The following is a 25687-nucleotide window of genomic DNA, read 5'->3' as shown; positions in this document are numbered from 1 at the left end:
CCATGTTATAACTGTGAAGAAAGTACTGTAATTTATGCAGAAGACAAGCAGGTGATCAGGCTGAAGTCAATCTGGAAAAGGACAGTGTTTCTCTACAGACGAATTGTAGGTGGTCCGATGCAGGACAGCTTCCACGGCAGTGCTCTGTGTCCACCAACGAAGTACTGGAACTGGAACTGTTTCACCGTTAAAGCACTGGAACTGTCAGTCTGTTGAACTAACGTAGTAAGTAGTAGGGCCCCTTTGTAATATTAACTGCTGGTAACAGATATATGGTCACAGCCACTGGTCAAGACTGGCCACTGTAAACTGTAGAAAATGTCCAAAAGTGACCAGACGAACTCCATACTACTGTATCTGTTATACTTTATTTGTCTCAGAACAAATTCTTGCCAAACAGTTAATTCTTTCAGAGCTATTTCAATTCTTATTATAACACAGCTAACAGATACTGATGCACTCTCAGTAAAAATGTCACTGAATGAAAAACAAGCATTGTGTACTTTATATACTTTAAACACTGTTATTTTTGATATATGGAAAGTCTCTGTGATGCAACTGTCTCTTGCCAAAGTGCTGATATGCAAAAATTCATATTATTTTTGAGAAGCAACAGTCCATGTAATACAAACGTCATTGCTGAAGTGTTTGATATGGAAAGTTTTCCTGTAATGCAGCTGTCTCTTTCTGTTGCTAATATGCAAAAGGTCATGTTATTTTAGATGAAGTAGTCTCTGTAATGTAAAAACAATGATACTTCCTTATTTTATAAACAGGACGCCATAAGCCCACAGTTATATGTTATTAATATCTGTGCTAGACATTTCTAATATATCAACAGCTAACTGTTCTTGCAAAGCAAGCTATATTATTTTGAAAACTTGCTGTCAGCATTGCATATTTTTCTTTTCTGCACACACAGTATTTTTGGGAAAAGCATTTTAATTTACACAATATCTATCAATAACCATACCAAATTCTTCTGTATTTACTGGTTTTGAGGCCAAAATAATGGAGTTTCACAAATTCCCGAGAGGCCCCCTTCATTCGTGAATTTCCCTTTTTTTTTTCAAATTTCCCCCCTTCCATAGTTGACTAAACAAAATTGTATCTGTGCATTTCCATGGATCTGTAGACTAACACAGGGAAAAATAAATAATAGTGTGTGTTTGGCTTTATGTTGAATTATTATTTTGAATATAAATGAGAAATTATAAAGATTATTCGCTTTAATTCTTTTCATCCACCAGCCTTAGGCAATATGATGTGTGTATTGTCTCTGACCTTACAAAGTCTCACCCCTAACCAGTAACACCATAGTCTCTTTCTGAGAATTAGAGAATATTTGACATTCTTCTAACAAACATTGTTTTTTTTCCAACTGGAACCTACCCTCAGCAACCATGGTGCTTGTTAACAAGTGATTATATTATAGTTTAATAGATTTTAATATTTAGTATTAGTTGTTTTTGCCTTTGGACATCCTACCTAATGACTTAGCATTGGTTCACAGCATTCAAGATGATGTCTTGTGTCCACATCATACTTATATAGTTGTCTGATTCAGACGTACATAAACATTAACAGGCATTCTGTACTAATTGGGGTGCTATTGATTGAAGTATATGCTGCTGAATTATTCATAAGGACAAGTATCAAGTAACTTTAGCTCCAAATGTTGTTATATGAATGACATGGAAAATCCAATTATATCTTTTAGGTCTGAAATTAACACATATAACTCCCTTGACCTATTTCCTTTCTAATATTAACTGTAATATTCAAATTTAACTTTTAATGGTCTATGTAACAAATATGAAAACAGTGCAATATGTAAAACATCATACAGACTAGTAGCTAATCCCTTCTCTTACTGAGTTATTGTGGCCAGAAGTTATATTAAGTGGTCAGAGACCTCATAAACATTCACAAGAATGTAAACAAAGGCTTCCTGCATCCATACCCACCGGTGCAAGTAGAGTGCTTGTGTGATAGATTCACTAAAGACATGCTATAGCAGTCTGGAAGACTAGTGTCTTACAACACTATAATTTGTCCTGTCAGTCCCTCTCAGCATCAGCATCTGGGACAGAGCCAGAAATTGTGTGTGTCAGAAGAACTACATCAGGGACACTTTTTAAATGATAGAATCACTGATGAGAAAAGTTGGCAAAAAAGAGTACATGCATTTTCTGAAGTCAAATTAAGTATGTAACTCTAAGGAATGTCACGTTGCTCATCACTGATTTTAGCAGGGCAGAGCAATACTGAGACAAAATCAAGGTCTGTTGAGATGTATGCTTGTAGAGTTTGCATTGTACAGTGCTCCCTTTTGTAGTTAATAAAAAAAAAATCAGGTTGTAAAAGTTTGAAAGTAACTGTTTCAATAAATCATTTTATTACACTAAAATGGTTACTTTCACACCAATCATTGTATTACACTAAAATGGTTACTTTCACAACAATCATTGTATTACACTAAAATGGTTACTTTCACACCAATCATTGTATTACACTAAAATGGTTACTTTCACATCAATCATTGTATTACACTATTTTTATTTTTTGCGCCTTTAAGTGGGGGGTAGTAGATGCCTGTTTGTTTCCAGCCCTGTATATTAGTGCAACCAAAAGCACTTGCTTTTATTGGTGTCAATAAATAAACTTCTTTCAGATTGTAATATGTGCTCATGTGAATAGTGGGAGGGCTCATAACATGGGTAATGGTCCTTTCAATAAAGTCAGCTAATGAGGTGCGTGGCTGTTGAATGCTAGAACGCTTTGATTCACATTTGTAGTCTTTACTGACTTAGTTTTCATGAAACGTTTGAAAGGTGGCATGTGACACACAGATTGGGGCAATACTTGTCATTTTCCATGGGCTGCAGAAGACCCCTTGCTAATGTTGTTTTAAATGACCAGTACGTGGCTTACATTGTTTTTATTTGCAGGTGTAATTTTTGTTATTTTTAAGGTGGAATGTGTAGTTAGCTTTTGTGGGCATGTACACACCACAGGGGGGAGAGATAACATTTCTGGCTGTAACCCCACAACAGATTTACCCAGTGAATGCACTGCTGGGAAGCTGTAGGCACAATTTAAAATTTGTTGGGCATTTTTCCTGTTGAGTTAAAAGATGTATCAACAGTAGGAGGCTTTTATATCCTAGAAAAGATTACAAGTCTGTACACATTATCATGTGAAACTGTACTATATGCCTACATGTGTAGAATGTACATTTGCTAACAGCATTGCTTTCTTGACTTAAGACATGCATCATATGAAGTCTGTGCCAGGACATCTGGCTTGGAGCCATTTTGCTTTAGGTTTTCGCTCTGTGCAGTTCTAAAGCAGACTGCAACTTTCAAGGATTTACTTTTACTGGCCATGGGACAGTTATTTTTTCTTGTGGTTCCCACACACTGCATTACTGGATATGTTACAACAAGGTCCCTGTTTTTTTAAGACATTTGTCGATCCCTTTAGTTTGCTTTGCAGGATAGTGAAGTTTCACAAAGTAATTTTGAACCTGTCCACTATATAAAACAGCAAGCTTTTTAAATAGCTGTCATCTCTGTTCTACATTCATTAGCCGCAAATTAAATTACATCAGCAGGGAATACATTGCTATTTGAGACTTAGAATAAATGGCCAAAACATATTTTGTTTGGCAGCACTTTTTGAATAGAGTGTGAGAACAGATAGATTCTTTCCCAAAAAGGATATTTTGTGCATTGTAAAATTACCATTGTAAAGCTGGAAGTATGTAAACAAAATTACAATTGTAAAGATGGAATTATGTCAAAGGGTACTTCTTGATATGTTACATAAAGATCACAACTCATTTGTTTTAATGATTGCTGCATTTTAAGTATACAGTTGCTATAGCTCTATCATAGACTGCAGCTTTAATATCAGCTGCTAATATATTAGTTTTATTCATACCTGATTTATTATTCTAATATACATGCATTATTGGGTGGATTCTTCCCTAAATTTGTACACTGCTATCCCAGATTCTTGTTGTTGTAACTCTTTTCTTTTATTCTCCCTCCTATGATGTGCCAGCTAGAAGATGTTGTGTTATTGGTTTACATTTGTTTTGATAATGGGTTGCACAGTGTTGCTTGTTTTGCTCTACTTAATTGCAGCTTGCTGTAATTTGAAACACTAATTTTCTTCTGTTTATTTTGTGTTTAATAATTTTATCTGTTCGTCAGTTTGCATTTAAAAGTTCGCATCCTATAATTCCATTGGAGTGGGTAGGGTTACATAATAAGTTATGCACATTTTATGTTAATCAGTGTGCCAATTTTTGGTCAGTTGTACCTATTTTTCATGGGCCTTTGTCCAGATTTTTTATGACTCCAGGTTGAGATGTATGAACACCACCCATTCCCAAACTTGTAATATTGAAGAACATGAGTTCAGTGCACCAAAATCCTGGTTCTGCAGCACACATATATGTGAGGAGCACTGCAGAATGATGCTGCCACAGAACATCAGTTGTTTGTCAGATGTTGCATTACATTTAATATGACCTCAGAAAGCAGGCAGCCCTAACATCACTACTGAAAGTCTCCACAGCAAAAACAGGAGGATCTGTGAAACCCATCATCATCCTCCACTGATGACACTAATAGTGATTGACAACATCCAGCAGCTGTATCACAAACATGCAAGACACTGTGTACTGAATCCATGGACAACACTGATAGTGATATACAGCATCCGGCTACTGTACCACAAGCACCCTAGACATTGTGTACTGTATCCACTTATGACAGAGATACACTAATAGTGATCAACAGCATCCATCAACTGCATCACACATGTCAGAGAGACTGTATACTGTACCTAATGATGACACTGATACACTAGTAGTGATAGCAGCCAGCAACTGCAAAACACCCCCCCCAGACACTGAGTAGTATATCTACTAATGTCACTGATGACACTGATAGTGATAGACAGCATCCAGCAGCTACACCACACATGCCCCTAGCCACTGTATACTGTATCCACTGATGATACTCATGATACTCATAGTGATAGACAGCATCCAACAGCTGCACTACACACACCCCAGACACTGTCTACCGTATCCACTAGCAACACTGATAATGATATACAGCATCCAGCAACTGCACCACAAGCATGTTAGACATTGTGTACTGTATCCACTGATGACACTGATACACTGATAGTGATCGACAGCAGCCAGCAGCTCCAACACACACACCCCAAGACACTGTGTACTATATCCACTAATGACACTGATGACACTGCTAGTGATAGCAGCCAGCAGCTTCATCACAAACACCTCTAGACACTGTGTACTATATCCACTGATGGCACTGATGGCAATGATAGTGATAGAAAGCAGCCAGCAGCTGCACCACAAAAACCCCAAGACACTGTGTACTGTATCCACGTTTGACACTGATGCACTGATAGTGATAGACAGTATCCAGCAGCTGTATCACACACACACCTACACACTGTGTACTTCATACATTGATGGCACTGATACACTGATAGTAATAGACAGCAGCCAGCAGCTGCACCACACATACCCCTAGAGAATGTGTGCTGCATCCACTGATGACACTAATAGTGATAGACAGCATCCAGCAGCTGCAACACACACCTCCAGACAATTTGTACTCTATCCACTGATGACACTGATAAACTACTAGTAATACACAGCATCCAACAGCTGCACTACACACACTGCTAGACACTGTGCACTGCATCCACTGACTCTGATACCGATAGACAGTAATGATCAGCTGCACTACACACACCCATAGACACTGTGTACTGTATCCACTGATGACACTGACACACTGATAGTTGTAGACAGTATCCAGCAGCTGCATCAAACACACACCTACAAACTGTGTACTGCATCCATTGATGACACTGATACACCCATAGTGATTCATTGCAGCCAGCAGCTGCAACACCCCCCCCCCAGACACTGTGTACTATATCCATTAATGACACTGATGACACTGCTAGTGATAGACAGCAGCCAGCAGCTGCACCACAAACACCCCTAGACACTGTGTACTATATCCACTGATGATATTGATGACACTCATAGTGATAGACAGCAGTCAGCAGATGCATCACCCACACCTCTAGACATTTTGTACTGTATCTACTGATGACACTGATACACTGACAGTGATAGGCAGTAATGATCAGCTGCACCACACACCTGCAGACATTGTGTACTGTATCCGCTGATGACACTGATAGTGATACACAGCATCCAACAGATGCACTACACACACCCCTAGAGACTGTGTACTGTATCCACTGAGGACACTGATACATTGATAGTGCTAGACAGCATCCAGCCACTGCACCACACATACACACCTAGACACTGTGTACTGTATCCAATGATGACACTGATACACTGATAGTCATAGACAGCATCCAGCAGCTAAGCCACACATTGCCCTAGACACTGTCTACTGTATCCACTGATGACACTGATAGTGACAGACAGCATCCAACAGCTGCATTACACACACCCCTAGACACTGTGTACTGTATCCACTGATGACACTGATACACTGACAGAGATAGACAGTATCCAGCAGCTGCACCATACAAAACTAGACACTGTGTACTGGATCCGCTGATGACACTGATAGTAGTAGACAGCAGCCAGCAGCTGCACCACACATATCCCTAGACAATGCGTACTGTATCCACTAATGACAATAACAGTGAAAAACAGCATCCAGCAGCTGCACTACACACACCCTAGGCTCTTTGTAGTGTATCCACTGATGATACTGAGACACTAATAGTGATAGACAGCATCCAGCAGCTGGACAACACATACCCCTAGACACTGTGTACTGTATCCACTGATGACACTGATACACTGACAGTGATAGACAGTATCCAGCAGCTGCAAAACACACAACTAGACACTGTGTACTGCATCCACTGATGACACTGATAGTAATAGACAGCAGACAGCAGCTGCACCACACATATCCCTACACAATGTGTACTGTACCTACTAATGACACTAATAGTGATAGCAGCCAGCAGCTGGAACACACACTCACCGATACACTTTATACTGTATCCACTGATGACACTGATACGATAGTAGTGCTAGACAATAGCCAGCAGCTGCACAACACACTTCCAGACATTTTGTTCTCTATCCACTGATCACACTGATACTGACAGATAGCATCCAACAGCTGCACTACACACACCCCTAGACAGAGTGTACTGTATCCACTGATAACACTCATACACGGACAGTGATAGACAGTATCCAGCAGCTGAATCACATACACACACCTACACACTGTGTACTGCATCCACGGATGACACTGATACATTGCTAGTAATAGAAAGCAGCCAGCAGCTGCATCACACATACCCCTAGACACTTTGTACTGTATCCACTGAAGACACTGATACACTGATGGTGATAGACAGCAGCCAGTAGTTTCAGAACACACACCAATAAATGATGTGCACTGTATCCACTAATGACATTGATGACACTGATAATGATAGACAGCATCCAGCAGTGACACTGTGTACTTTATACATGGATGACACTGATACACAAATAGTATTAGACAGCATCCAGCAGCTGCACAACACACAACAGTAAATACTGTGTGCTGTATCCGCAAATTACATTAATGACACTGATAGTGATAGCCAGCATCTAGCAGCTGCACTACACACACCCCTAGACATTGTGCATTGTATCCACTGATGACACTGATATAATGATAGTGATAGACAGCATCCAGTAGTTGAACCACGTACACCCTTAGACATTGCATACTGTATCCATTGATGGCACTGATATAATGATAGTGATAGACACCATCCAGTAGTTAAACCACATACACCCCTACACACCACGTACTGTATCCACTGATGACACAGATACACTGATAGTTATAGACAGCATTCAGTAGCTGCACCACATACACACGCACACCCCTGGACACTCTGTACTATATCCACTAATGACACTGATGAGACTGCTAGTGACAGACAGCAGCCAGCAGCTTCACCACAAACACCTCTAGACACTGTGTACTGTATCCACTGATGACACTGATGGTGACAGAAAACATCCAGCAGCTGAACCACACATGCCCCTAGACACTGTGTACTGTACCCACTGATGACAGTGATAGTGATAAACAGCATCCAATAGCTGCACTACACACACCCCGACACTGTGTACTGTATCCTCTGACAACACAGATAGTGATCGACAGCATCTAGAAACTGCATCACACACACCCAAGACACTGTATACTACATCAACTGATGACACTGATACTCTAGTAGTGAGAGGCAGCAGCCAGCTGCTGCACCACAAACACCCCTAGACATGGTGTATTATATCTGCTGAAAACATTGATGACACTGATAATGATAGACAGCAGCTGCACCACACACAAACACACACCGAGACACTGTGTACTATATCCACTAATGACACTGATGATACTGATAGTGATAGACAAAAGCCAGCATCTGCAACACACATATCCCTAGACAATGTGTACTGTATCCACTGATAGCGAAGGACACTATCCAGCCTGTGCAGCACACATACTCCCCTAGGCACTGTGTACTGTATCCACTGATGACACTAATAGTGATAGACAGCATCCAGCAGCTGCACCACACACACCCCTAGACACTGTGTACTGTATCCACTGATGAGACTGATGACACTGATAGTGATAGACAGCAACCAGCAGCTGCACCACAAACACCCCTACACACTGTGTACTGTATCCACTGATGAGACTGATGACACTGATAGTGATAGGCAGCAACCAGCAGCTGCACCACACATACCCCCAGACACTGTGTACTATATCCACTAATGACACTGATGACATTGATAGTGATAGGCAGCAGCCAGCAGATGCACCACACACATGTCTAGATATTTTGTACTGTATCCATTGATACACTAATAGTGCTTGACAACATCCAGCCACTGCACCACACACACACACACACACACCCCTAGACACTGTGTACTGTATCCATGTATGACACTGATACACTGATACTGATAGACAGTATCCAGCAGCTGTATGACACACACACCTACACACTGTGTAATTCATACATTGATGACACTGATACACAGATAGTAATAGACAGCAGCTGCACCACACATACCCCTAGACAATGTGTATTATATCCACTGATGGCATTAATAGGGATAGACAGCATCCAGCAGCTTCAACACACACCTCTAGATACTTTGTCCTCTATCCACTGATGACACTGATACACTGCTAGTAATACACAGCATTGAGCAGCTGCACTACACACACCCCTAGACACTGTGGACTGTATCCACTGATGACTCTGATATGGATAGTAATGATCAGCTGCACTACACAAACCCATACACACTGTGTACTGAATCTACTGATGACACTGACCCACTGAAAGTGGTAGACATTATCCAGCAACTGCATCACACACCTGCAAACTGTGTACTGCATCCATTGATGACACTGATACACTGATAGTGATTCACAGCAGCCAGCAGCTGCAACACACACCCCCCAGACACTGTGTACTACATCCACTAATGACAGTGATGACACTGTTAGTGATAGACACTAGCCAGCAGCTGCACCACAAACACCCCTAAACACTGTGTACTATATCCACTGATGATAATAATGACACTGATAGTGATAGACAGCAGCCAGCAGCTGCACCCCCCCAGACACTGTGTACTATATCTACTAATGGCACTGATGACACTGAGAGTGATAGTCAGCAACCAGCAGATGTATCACCCACACCTCTAGACACATTGTACTGTATCCACTGATGACACTGATACACTGACAGTGATAGGCAGTAATGATCAGCTGCACCACACACCTATAGACATTGTGTACTGTACTCATTGATGACACTGATAATGATAAACAGCATCCAACAGCTGCACTACACACACCCCTAGAGACTGTGTACTGTATCCACTGAGGACATTGATACACTGATAGTGCTAGACATCATCCAACCACTGCACCACACACACACCTAGACACTGTGTACTGTCTCCACTGATGACACTGATATACTGATACTCATAGACAGCATCCAGCAGCTACACCACACATGCCCCTAGACACTGTCTACTGTATCCATTGATGACACTGATAGTGGCAGACAGCATCCAAAAGATGCACTACACACACTCCTAGGCACTGTGTACTGTATCCACTGGTGACACTGATGCACTGACAGTGATAGACAGTATCCAGCAGCTGTAGCACACAGAACAAGACACTGTGTACTGCATCCACTGATGACACTGATAGTAATAGACAGCAGCCAGCAGCTGCACCACACATATCCCTAGAGAATGTGTACTGTAGACACTAATATTGACAGACATCATCCAGCAGCTGCACTACACACACCCCTAGATTCATATTAGTGTATCCACTGATGATACTGATACACTAATAGTGATAGATGACATCCAGCAGCTGCACTACACACAACTGTATACTGTATCCATTGATGTCACTGATACGCTAGTAGTGGTAGACAGCAGTCAGCAGCTGCAATACACACAGACACTGTGACTATATCCAGTAATGGCACTGATGACACTGATAATGATAGACAGCAGTCAGTGGCTGCACAACACACCTCTAGGCACTTTGTACTCCATCCACTGATGACACTGATACATTGATAGTGATAGACAGCATCCAGCAGCTACACCACACATACCCCTAGACACTGTGTACTGTACCCACTGATGACACTGAAAGTGATAGCATCCAGCAGCTCCACTACACACACCCATAGACACTTCATATTGTATCCACTGATGACACTGATATAATGATAGTGATAGACAGCATCCAGTAGTTGAACCACATACATCCCTAGACACTGTGTACTGTATCCACTGATGACACTGATGGTGAAAGAAAACATCCAGCAGCTGAACCACACATGCCCCTAGACACTGTGTACTGTACCCACTGATGACAGTGATAGTGATAAATAGCATCCAATAGCTGCACTATACACACCCCGACACTGTGTACTGTATCCACGGACAACACTGATAGTGATTGACAGCATCTAGAAACTGCATCACATACACCCAAGACACTGTATACGACATCCACTGATGACACTGATACTCTAGTAGTGAGAGGCAGCAGCCAGCTGCTGCACCACAAACACCCCTAGACACGGTGTATTATATCTGCTGAAAACATTGATGACACTGATAATGAAAGACAGCAGCCAGCAGCTGCACCACACACAAACACACACCCAGACACTGTGTACTATATCCACTAATGACACTGATGATACTGATAGTGATAGACAAAAGCCAGCATCTACACCACACATATCCCTAGACAATGTGTACTGTATCCACTGATAGCGAAGGACACTATCCAGCCTGTGCAACACACACACACCTCTAGGCACTGTGTACTGTATCCACTGATGACACTAATAGTGATCGACAGCATCCAGCAGCTGCACCACACACACCCCTAGACACTGTGTACTGTATCCACTGATGAGACTGATGACACTGATAGTGAGACAGCAACCAGCAGCTGCACCACAAACACCCATACACACTGTGTACTGTATCCACTGATGGGACTGATGACACTGATGACACTGATGGTGATAGACAGCAACCAGCAGCTGCACCACACATACCCCCAGACACTGCGTACTATATCCACTAATGACAATGATGACATTGATAGTGATAGGCAGCAGCCAGCAGATGCACCAAACACACCTCTAGACATTTTGTACTGTATCTACTGATGACACTGATACACTAATAGTGCTAGGCAACATCCAGCCACTGCACCACACACACAAACACCCCTAGACACTGTGTACTGTATCCATGTATGACACTGATACACTGATACTGATAGACAGTATCCAGCAGCTGTATGACACACACATCTACACACTGTGTAATTCATACATTGAGGACACTGATACACAGATAGTAATAGACAGCAGCTGCACCACACATACCCCTAGACAATGTGTATTACACTGATGACATTAATAGTGATAGACAGCATCCAGCAGCTTCAACACACACCTCTAGATACTTTGTCCTCTATCCACTGATGACACTGATACACTGCTAGTAATACACAGCATCCAGCAGCTGCACTACACACACCCCTAGACACTGTGGACTGTATCCACTGATGACTCTGATATGGATAGTAATGATCAGCTGCACTACACAAACCCATACACACTGTGTACTGAATCTACTGATGACACTGACCCACTGAAAGTGGTAGACATTATCCAGCAGCTGCATCACACACCTGCAAACTGTGTACTGCATCCATTGATGACACTGATACACTGATAGTGATTCACAGCAGCCAGCAGCTGCAACACACACACCCCCAGACACTGTGTACTATATCCACTAATGACAGTGATGACACTGCTAGTGATAGACACTAGCCAGCAGCTGCACCACAAACACCCGTAGACACTGTGTACTATATCCACTGATGATAATAATGACACTGATAGTGATAGACAGCAGCCAGCAGCTGCACCACACCCCCACAGACACTGTGTAATATATCTACTTATGGCACTGATGACACTAACAGTGATAGCCAACAGATGTATCACCCACACCTCTAGACACTTTGTACTGTATCCACTGATGACACTGATAGACCGACAGTGATAGGCAGTAATGATCAGCTGCACCACACACCTATAGACATTGTGTACTGTACTCATTGATGACACTGATAATGATAAACAGCATCCAACAGCTGCACTGCACACACCCCTAGAGACTGTGTACTGTATCCACTGAGGACATTGATACACTGATAGTGCTAGACATCATCCAACCACTGCACCACACACACACACCAGGACACTGTGTACTGTATCCACTGATTACACTGATACACTGATACTCATAGACAGCATCCAGCAGCTACACCACACATGCCCCTAGACACTATCTACTGTATCCATTGATGACACTGATAGTGGCAGACAGCATCCAAATGCTGCACTACACACACCCCTAGGCACTGTGTACTGTATCCACTGGTGACACTGATACACTGACAGTGATAGACAGTATCCAGCAGCTGCAGCACACAGAACACGACACTGTGTACTGCATCCACTGATGACACTGATAGTAATAGACAGCAGACAGCAGCTGCACCACACATATCCCTAGAGAATGTGTACTGTAGACACTAATATTGACAGACAGCATCCACCAGCTGCACTATACACACCCCTAGATTCATATTAGTGTATCCACTGATGATACTGATACACTAATAGTGATAGATGGCATCCAGCAGCTGCACTACACACAACTGTATACTGTATCCATTGATGACACTGATACGCTAGTAGTGGTAGACAGCAGCCAGCAGCTGCAGCACACAAACACACAGACACTGTGAATATATCCAGTAATGACACTGATGACACTGATAGTGATAGACAGCAGTCAGTGGCTGCACAACACACCTCTAGGCACTTTGTACTCTATCCACTGATGACACTGATACATTGATAGTGATAGACAGCATCCAGCAACTACACCACACATACCCCTAGACACTGTGTACTGTACCCACTGATGACACTGAAAGTGATAGCATCCAGCAGCTCCACTACACACACCCATAGACACTTCATATTGTATCCACTGATGACACTGATATAATGATAGTGATAGACAGCATCCAGTAGTTGAACCACATACATCCCTAGACACTGTGTACTATATCCACTGATGACACTGATGGTGACAGAAAACATCCAACAGCTGAACCACACATGCCCCTAGACACTGTGTACTGTATCCACTGATGACAGTGATAGTGAAAAACAGCATCCAATAGCTGCACTACACACATCCCGACACTGTGTACTGTATCCACTGACAACACTGATAGTGATTGACAGCATCTAGAAACTGCATCACACACACTGTATACTACATCCACTGATGACACTGATACTCTAGTAGTGAGAGGCAGCAGCCAGCTGCTGCACCACAAACACCCCTAGACATGGTGTATTATATCTGCTGAAAACATTGATGACACTGATAATGATAGACAGCAGCCAGCAGCTGCACCACACACACACACACACACACACACACACACACACACACACACACACACACACACACACACACACCCAGACACTGTGTACTATATCCATTATTGACACTGATGATACTGATAGTGATAGACAAAAGCCAGCATCTGCACCACACATATCCCTAGACAATGTGTACTGTATCCACTGATAGCGAAGGACACTATCCAGCCTGTGCAACACACACACACCTCTAGGCACTGTGTACTGTATTCACTGATGACACTAATAGTGATAGACAGCATCCAGCAGCTGCACCACACATACCCCTAGACACTGTGTACTGTATCCACTGATGACATTGATGACACTTATAGTGATAGACAACAGCCAAAAGTTGCATTACAAACATCCCTAGACACTGTGTTCTGTATCCACTGATGACACTGATACACCAATAGTAATATACAGCAGTCAGGAGCTGCACCACACATATCCCTCGTCCATGTGTACTGTATCTACTGATGAGATAGATATACTGATAGTCAAAGGCAGCATCCCATCTCTGCACCACACACACCCCTAGACACTATGTAGTGTATCCACTGATGACCTAATAGTGATAGACAGCATTCAGCAGCTGCACCACACCACCCCCTGCACACTGTATACTGTATCCACTGATAACACTGATACAGTAGTAGTGATAGACAGCAGACAGCAGCTGCAACACACACACTTCCACACTGTATACTGTATCCACTGATGAAACTGATATGCTAGTAGTGATACACAGTAGCAAGCAGCTGCACATCACAGCGCTAGACACTTTGTACTGTATACACTGATCACATGGATACTGATAGACAGCATCCAGCAGCTGCACTACACACACCCCTAGACACTCTGTCTGTATCCACTGATAACACTGATACACTGATAGTGATAGACAGTATCCAGCAGCTGCATTACACACACACCTACACACTGTGTACTGCATCCACTGATGAAACTGATACACTGATAGTAATAGACAGCAGCCAGCAGCTGCACCACACATAGCCCTAGACAATGTGTACTGAATCCACTGATGACACTAATAGTGATAGACAGCATCCAGCAGCTGCACTACAAACACCCCTACATGCTTTATATTGTATCCACTGATGACACTGATACACTGCTAGTAATACACATCATCCAGCAGCTTCACTACACACACCACTAGACACTGTGTACTGTATCCACTGATGACACTAATAGTGATAGACAGCATCCAGCAACTGCACCACACACACCCCTAGACACTGTGTACTGTATCCACTGATGACACTGATACACTGATAGTAATAGACAGCAGACAGCACCTGCAAAATATTCACCACTAGATACTGTGAATTGTATCCACTAATGACATTAATGACACTGATAGTTATAAGCAGTATCCAGCAGCTGCACCACACACCTGTAGGCATTGTGTACTGCATCCACTAGTGACACTAATAGTGATAGCATACAGCAGCTGCACCACATACACCCTAGACACTGTCTACAGAATCCACTGATGACACTGATATACTGATAGTGATAGCATCCAGTAGCGGCACCCCACACACCCTAGAAACTGTGTACTGCATCCACTAATGACATTGATGACACTGATAGTGATAGATAGCATCCAGCAGCTGCACCACACACACACACACCCAGACATTCTGCATGGCATCCACTGATGACATTAACAGTGATATGCATCATCCAGCAGCTGCAACACACCACCCCTAGACACTGTGTACTATATCAACTAATGACACTGATGACACTGCTAGTGATAGACAGCAGCCAGCAGCTGCATCAAAAACACCCCTAGATACTGTATATTGTATCCGCTGATGACACCGATGACAATGATACTGATAGACAGCAGTCAGCAGCTGCACCACACACTCCTCCAGACACTGTGTACTATATCCACTAATGACATTGACAACACTGATAGTGATAGCAGCCAGCAGCTGCACAACACACATCCAGACTCTTTGTACTATATCCACTGATGACACTGATACACTGAGAGTAATAGACAGCAGCCAGCAGCTGCATCACACATATCCCTAGACAATGTGTACTGTCTCTACTGATGATACTGACACGCTGATAGTGAAAGACTGCTTACCAACTCTGCACCACACACACACACACACACACACACACACACACACACACACACACACACCTAGACACTGTGTAGTGTATCCATTGATGACGCTAATATTGATAGGCACATCCAGCAGCTGCACCACACACACCCCTAGACACTGTATACTGTATCCACTGATGACACTGATACACTAGCAGTGATAGACCGCAGCTGCAAATTTCACACACACCCACACACTTTATACTGTATCCACTGATGACACTGATATGCTAGTAGTGATGGGCAATAGCCAACAGCTGCACAACACACCTCTAGACACTTTGTACTGTATCCACCGATCACACTGATACTGATAGCATCCAACAGCTGCACTACACACATCCCTAGACAGGGTGTACTGTATCCACTGATGACACTCATACACTAACAGTGATAGAAAGTATCCAGCAGCTGCATCACACACACACACACACACACACACACACACACACACACACACACATACACACACACACACACACACACACACACACACACACCTACACACTGTGTACTACATCCACTGATGACACTGATACACTGATAGTAATAGAAAGCAGCCAGCAGCTGCACCACACATACCACTAGACAGTATACAGAAGCAGCACTAGACACACTCCTAGACACTTTGTACTGTATCCACTGATGACACTGATACACTGATGGTGATAGACAGCAGCCAGCAGTTTCAGAACACACACCAATAAATTCTGTGTACTGTAGCCTCTAATGACATTGATGACACTGATAATGATAGGAAGCATCCAGCAGTTGCACCACACAACCCTAGACACTGTGTACTGTATACACTGATGACACTGATATACTGATATTGATAGACAGCATCCAGTAGCTGCACAACACATACCCCTAGACACTGTGTACTGTATTTACTGATGACACTGATACACTGATACATTTAGGCAGTAATGATCAGATGCACCACACACACCTGTAGACATTGTGTACTGTATCCACTGATGACACTGATACACTAATAGCATTAGACAGCATCCAGCAGCTGCACAACGAACACTAGTACATACTGTGTGCTGTATCCACAAATGACATTAATGACACTGATAGTGATAGCCAGCATCCAGCAGCTGCACCACACACACCCCTAGACATTGTGCATTGTATCCATTGATGACACTAATATAATGATAGTGACAGACAGCATCCAGTAGTTCATAGGTTCATAGGTTCATAGGTAGGTACTAGGCTATCTGCCCAAAGGCATTGATAAGCCTAGCCAGAATGTGTTGGCTTTCACCACCCCATTAGATTAGTTCCCTCTGCCTCTGTGCAGCAGAGCCACTGAAGTGATCCCCGGGGTAAACTTTCTGTTTCCCATCCACTCATCAAGGTTTTTCTTGAAGAGTGTTAGTGAGGAGCTCTGCCTAATGTAGATTGGAATCTTGTTCCAGAACATGGGAAGTCTCTAGGACAGGAATCTATCCCTCCAGCATGTCCTATTTATTGTTGTGGTGAGGTTTAGATCCCTCGAGCATGTGGCTTGAGGGGATATGGTTTTCCTTAGGTGGAGCATGTCCATCAATTCTGGGTTGGACATGGCCTTGTATGTCAGGCAGAGATCACCTCTGAGTAGGCAACATGCAACCAAGTACAGCTGGAGTTTCTTCAGTCGAGTTGCATAGGGCATCTGTTTGAGGCCAGTAATCCTCTTGGTGAGGTAGTTCTGTGGTCTTTCCAGCTGTTGCAGGTGTCTTGTAAGGTACATCCCAAATGGGGCATTGTACTCTATGATGGGTCTGATGAGTGATGCGTAGAGGGGCACAATGACCTCTTTTGATCTGGATGCAAACCCTTTTGTGATTAGGTGGGTCACATATAAGGATTTTCTAACCACTTTGGCAATGTGATTATCAAAGGAGAGATTACTATCTACTTGGGTCCCCAGATCCCTTATTACATCTTCTGTATTAAGGGGGCTACCACCTATGTGGTAGTTTCTGGGTACTTTGTTTTCTCTAAAGGGGATGACTATGCACTTTTTGGCATTTAGCTTGAGGCCATGGTTTTGACACCAGGCATCTGTCTCAGTGAACCCTTTTGGAGGATGTCTGTGTCAGCTGGAGAGTCAATTATAGCCCCTAGTTTGCAGTCGTCTGCAAACTTGGTCAGCCATAGTCCTCCTGTGCTTGCCTGTACTTCTGAGAAGTATATGCCAAACAGGAGAGGTCTTAGGACTGAGCCCTGGGGAATGCCACTTTTAACCGGTTTAGAGTCAGACCTAGCTCTCTCAACTTTTACCATGTGGGTTCTGTCCATGAGCCAGTTGGCAACCCATCTCATGATGTAGGGGTTTATGTTCAGGCTGATGAGCTTGTCCATAATACCAGAATGGGGAATGGTGTTGAAGGCCTTTGCAAGGTCTAGGTAGGCTGTGTGAACCACCTTTCCCTCATCTATAGCCATTGTAACTGTCTCAAAGAAGTCCACCAGGTTTAGAAGGCATGATCTGCCCTTAACAAAGCTGAACTGGGTAGAGTCCAATGTTTGGAGGCTCCCAATGTCCGTTGAGATCCATGATGATGCACTCCATAGCCTTGCAGACCAAGCTAGTCAGGCTTATAGTGCGATAGTTCCCGGGGTCTGTTGTGGCTCCACATTTGTGGAGCAGAATAACCATTGTTGTGCACCACTCTATGGGCACATAGCCTGTGGAGAGGCTGAGTTTGAACAGTGTGTTTAGGTGAGGGGTTAGTTCATCTTTGAGCTTGTGTAGGACACAGCCTGGGACACCGTCTGATCCCATTGATGCTGTGTTTTTGGCTTTGGAGAGGGCTGTTTTAACCTGAGTGTCTGTGATTTCAGGGGCACTACATTCTTCTGGTATGGTTATGGACACTTTTGAGGGTGAGATGGGGTGAAGTTTGCACTGAACCTGTCTGCCAGGATGTTGGCGATATCCGTCGGTTCAGTGATTCTGCGCTAACTCTGAGCAGATCTGAGAATTGCCACTTAGATTCTTGACATAGCTAAAGAATGCCTTGTGGTTATCTTTGGAGTCCTTGGCAATTTTTCTTTCGAAGCTAGCCTTGGATGATTTTTATGAGGGATCATAGTTTCTTCCTGATACTAATCAGGGATGTCTTCCCTTCTTGGGATTTTACTCTTTTCTGTACTAGTTTCCTCCTTCTATTGCATAGCTTGTTTATGGCAGGGGTCCACCAGACTGGTTTCCTTGTCTTGCAGGAGTGAGTCTTGGTTTTGCTTGGGGTAGCACAATCCATGCATTCTTGTAGGTGACCGTAGAGTGCATTAGTAAAGGATTTTGCAGCTTGGGTAGCGTTATCCTTTAGCATGGGGGATTTGAAACTTTCCACCATGGTCTTAAGTAATGTGAAGTTTGCTTTTGAAACGTTTTTCACTGTGGTTTCTTTGACCGGGGGTGGGGGCGGAATGTGGATATCCAGAGTGATTAGTTTATGGTCAGATCTAACCTGCAAGGGGTTGACCTCCGGTGTGGAACACTGGTAGCCCATGTTGGTGATGACCAGGTCCAATATGTTGTCACCTCTGATGGGGGTGTTGACCAGTTGATCCAGGGCATTTGAGTTTATAAATTCTAGGAAATGTTGGGCAAGGGAGTTAGTACTTGAGTAGCTCTGTAGCCTTCCCAGTTAATAGTTGGGTAATTGAACTCAGCCAATATCAGGGTGTTTGGTAGGCCCTTTATGTTTCCAAGTGTTTCCAGAAATGCAGAATGGGGGTCCTGGGACATGGTGGGTGATCTGTAGCAAGCTGCAATTTAAATTGCAGTTCTGCCCATTGTTAGTTGCACATGGATGATCTCTGAAGCATCGTGCTGTGCCACTAACCTGGAGGTGAGGGTATCCTTGATGAATATGGATATGCCCCCACCTTTTGTATTTCAGTCCAGGTTTTGTGGCCGAAATGTATGGTATGAGTTGTAGCCTGGTAGCGCTTAAACCAGGTTTGTGTTACTGCACATATATCAATTTTCCCCATATTGAGGAGTGCCTCGAGTGCGTGCATTTTGAGGTTTGGACTTCTGGCATTGAGTAGCATTACCCTCAGTTTTTTGTTACTTGTGCTATTTACAGCGGTGGGTTTGTCTTTTGAGCCTTGCCTAAAAAAGGCACTATTGGGGTGACAAGAGCCTTGACGAGTATTCGAAAGCCTAAGGGTGACAGGTGCAATCCGTCTCTAGTGAAGCAGCGTGGCTTGTCGACCATGTCATCCCAGGCTGACAGACACTGGACCTCCTTTGAATGACACCAGAAGCTTAACCAATTGTTGAACTTGATAATTTTTCTTTATACCGTGGTATCATTCTTGGTGAGGGCAGGATGCTACTCAGGGTCGGGGTCATACCGGCCTGGGTTACATGATCAGAGAGCTCTTCCATGTCTCTTTTCATGTAGTCCATGGAGGTACAGCTCAGGTCATTCACACCAACATGGACAATGACAGAGTTGTATTTGTACTTGTTCTGGAGTGACCTGAGTGCTTGTGTTATGTGGCAGATCCTGGCACCCGACAGGCAGCTAACAGTAACCTTCTCCTTGTTCAGCCTAGTGAGTGGGACGTCAGTGTGCCTGACTATAGAGTCACCTGTTACTAGTGTGTTGGGGATGTTATTTTGTCTTAAGGGCTGCGATTGCATGGCACACTGGTTTTGTGAAGTATGTGTTGCTTGGATGTCTGCTTTGGAGGTCTCTGTTGCTTTTGCAGATTTTAATTTAGAGCTTCTGAATATGTTTTTTTGTATTTATGTGTGTTTTTTGCCAGTGCTGGTTTCATAGGTCTATGTGAGACTGGTGGTGTGATGCAAGTAATTCCCTTCTCCTCTTACCTGTCAGGTTCAGTCTTAGGTTGAGAGAGCTTAGCCTACAGTTTGGCTGTATAATTGCATCTCTTGCATGTATTAGTGCTTGGTGGTAGGAGGAGAGAGTTGTACATGTACATGAGGCAGTTGTAACATTGCCTCAAAATGCCCAGATTCACTAGTTGGACCGGAGAGTACACCCGAAACTGCCCTTTGGACATGCCTGGATAGGTACAGTGAGCTGTTTTACTGATTGGCTGGTAAGGTTGAACCACATACACCCCTAGACACTGCGTACTGTATCCAGTGATGACATGGATACACTGATAGTGATAGACAGCATTCAGCAGCTGCACCACATACACACACACACACACACACACACACACACACACACACACACACAGAAACACATCCCTAGACACTGTACTTTACCCACTGAAGACACTGATACACTCATAGTGATAGACAGTAATGATCAGCTGCACAACACACAGTTGCAGACATGGTTTATTGTATCCACTGATGACACTGATACACTAATAGTGATAGACAGCATCCAGCTGCAGCACCACATACACCCCTAGACACTGTGTAGTGTATCCAGTTATAATGCTGATATACTGATAGTGATAGATAGCATCCAGCACCTGCACCACACACCCCTAGACACAGTGTACTGTATCCACTGATGACACTAATAGTGACAGAAAGCATACAGCAGCTGCACCAGAAACACCGCTAGACAGTGCATACTGTATCTACTGATATACTGATAGTGATAGACAGCATCCAGTAGTTGCATCACACACACCCCTAGATACTGTGTACTGTATCCACTGATGATACTTGTATATTGATAGTGAGAGGCAGTATCCAGCAGCTGCACCACACATACCCCATGACACTGAGTACTGTATTCACTGATGACACTGATACACTGATACTGATAAGCAGTAATGATTAGCTACACCACACACACCAGCAGACATTGTGTACTGCACCTGCACAACACTCACCACTAAATACTGTATCCAGTGATGACACTGCTACACTGATAGTTTTAGACAGCATCAAGCAGCTGCACAACACACACCCCTAGACATTGTGTACTGTATCCACTGATGACACTGATACACTATGAAGACAACAGCCAGCAGCTGCACCACACACACCTATAGATACTGTATACTCTATCCACTGATGACACTGACACACTAATAGTGATAGACAAAATCCAGCAGCTGCACCTCACACACAGCCCTAGACACAGTGTACTATATCCACTTATGACACTGATATACTGACAGTGATAGACAGCATCCAGTAGTTGCACCACACACACACCTCTAGACACTGTGTACTGTATCCACTAATGAAACTGATATACTAATAGTGATATGCATCATCCAGCAGCTGCACCACACCACCTCTAGACACTGGGTACTGTATCCACTGATGACACTGATATATGGATAGTGATAGACACATTCAGTAGCTGCACCACACATACCCCTTGACACTGTGTACTGTATCCATTGATGAAACTGATAGACTGATAGTTATAGGTGGTAATGATCAGCTGCACCACACACACCTGTAGACATTGTGTACTGCACCTGCACAACACTCACCACTAAATACTGTGAATTGTATCCACTAATGACATTGATGACACTGATAGTTATAGACAGTATCAAGCAGCTGCACCACACACCTGTAGGCATTGTGTATTGCATCCACTAGTGACACTAATAGTGATAGACAGCATACAGCAGCCACACCACTGTATCCACAGATGAAACTGACAGACTGATAGTTATAGGCAGTAATGATCATCTGCACCACACACACCTGTAGCCATTGTGTACTGTATACAGTGATGACACTGATACCCTGATAGTTTTAGAGAAGATCCAGCAGCTGCACAAAACACACCACTAAATACTGGGTACTGTATCCCCCAATGACACTGAGGACACTGATAGTGATAGACAGCATCCAGCAGCTGCACCACACACACCCCTAGACATTGTGTATGGCATCCACTGATGATACTAATAATGATATGCATCATCCAGAAGCTGCACCACACCACTCCTAGTCACTGTGTATGGTATCCAGTGATGACACTGATACACTGTGAAGACAGCAACCAGCAGCTGCACTACACACATACCAAGACACTGTGTACTGTATCCACTAATGACACTGATGACACTGATAGTGATAGATAGCATCCAACAGCTGCACCACACACACCCTTAGACATTATGTATGGTATCCAGTGATGACACTAATAGTGTTATGCATCATCCAGAATCAGCACCACACCACCCCTAGACACTGTGTACTGTATCCACTGATGACACTGATACACTGTGAAGACAGCATCCAGCAGCTGCACCATACATAGCCATAGACACTGTGTACTGTATCCACTGATGACACTGACACACTAATAGTGATAGACAGAATCCAGCAGCTGCACCATACACACACTTCTAGACACTGTGTACTGTACTACTAATGACATTGATGACACTGACAGTGATAGACAGCATCCAGCAGCTGCACCACACACACCCCTAGACATTGTGCACTGTATCCACTGATGCCACTAATAGTGATATGCAGCATCCAGCAGCTGCACCACACCACATCCTGGCACTGTGTACTGTATCCACTGATGACACTGATACACTGTGGTAGACAGTATCCAGCAGCTTCATCACACACCTATATCCACTGATGAGACTGACACACTAATAGTGATAGACAAAATTCATCAGCTGCACCACACACACACCCATAGAGACTGTGTACTATATCTGCTAATGACATTGATACAGTGACAGTGATACACAGCATTTAGCAGCTGCACCATACACACCTCTGTACACTGTGTGCTTTATCCACTGAGGACACTGATACACTGACAGTGATAGACAGCATCCAGCAGCAGCACCACACACACCTAGACACTGTGTACTATATATGGCAGTGCTAGCAAAGTGGCAACACCTGGATAACCTATTTGAGTCCTGACATGTACATGATGGCACTGTGGTATCATACACAACAAAAGATGCATGCAGTGTTCTTCACAGGCTATGCCAAGCAGTGTATAATGACTTCACATTATACATAAGACATTTCAATCTACATAACACAGGAAAGAGGGTGGTGAGGGTTACAGCTGCCATCATTTGCATAGGCGCCTAGAAATATAGTGATATATGCCTGTCTACACAACCAGGGGCTGTGGGACTACTAACCTTTAGAGAAAGATTCATGGACCATGGAGGGGTAATCAGTGCATAAACTGGTTCCTCTGCTGATCTGAAATGGTCAACACTACAGTCTTCTGTTTATTTTCTCCATGTGTTTAGATTTTTTACATGCCTTCATGGGAATGCATCCCGTTCTTAAGTCAGGGCATAATTGAAGTTCATAAAAGGCTCCCTATTGAAATGGCAGCATTTGAAATGCCAAGTTCTGACAAGCTAGAAAACTAAAATTGAAACTCCAAGAGAAGAGTGAATCTTGAAGTTCAGTCTCTTCCTTTAAAATTCTTTTTGCAGGGGGCAAGCCTGTGTTTTCTGTGCTTTTAATCCTGTGCAGTTGCCACTATTATGCGCATAGCACCTACAATTGGCCACAGTGGGTATAGGATACTGATGGTGCCACTGCCTATACCCCACATGCAGGTGGCCATGAATTCAAAGTGAGCCACCATTAGCTGCATTGTAATTGGAGTGCCATTGTCTCCCAAAAGCTTTGGTAGTGCTGTGTAATATCCTCCAGGAGGTCACATACCACACCAATGTTTACCAGATTGGCATGGGTAGCTGTAGACTGTATTCAATTCAAAAAGCAGGCCAGTACAAAGTGTGGAAAAAATAAAAGTTTTATTACTTCATGGGCTCAAAAACAAAGAAATAAAAAAACAGCAGCACATAAGGGGTAGGGGCAGATAAAAAACCCAAAGCCCCAAAAACCAAACCGGTTTTTGATTTATCAGCCTTCCTCAGTGTGTGCACAAAGCCAGTACACTTAACTGCATGCAGCTACAGCTATATATTCAACTTAATCAACATAAATACATCCCCATTGGTTAATTACAAATGCTTGTTTAAGCCGGGAGGATAAAAGCCCTCCCCCCCAATTTAATTATCCACTTTTTTCCTTGTAATTCAGGATGGAATGCCAACCAGACTTATTCCTTCTGTCCCCATTTATTCTATCAATAAGATTAAATCTGAAAAAAAAGCAAAATTATGGTTTGTAGTGTGTTTAAAAAGGTCATTAGACTGTCTTTGGTTTTTGATATCGCTAATGTGTTCAGTAATCCTCAACCTATGTGGCCTAGGGGTTTGCCCAACATAAAATGCAGAGCAAGAACATGTTGCAAGATATATTACCCAGTTGGAGCTGCAATTAGCTAGGACTTTAAGGTAAAAAAAACACAGCAGTGTTCC

Source organism: Protopterus annectens, chromosome 8.part0 (assembly GCF_019279795.1).
Source record: "Protopterus annectens isolate FY-2018-M chromosome 8.part0, PAN1.0, whole genome shotgun sequence".
NCBI classification, from domain to species: Eukaryota; Metazoa; Chordata; order Ceratodontiformes; family Protopteridae; genus Protopterus; species Protopterus annectens.
The sequence above is the reverse complement of the archived record's forward strand: the minus strand, read 5'-3'. Positions refer to the sequence as shown.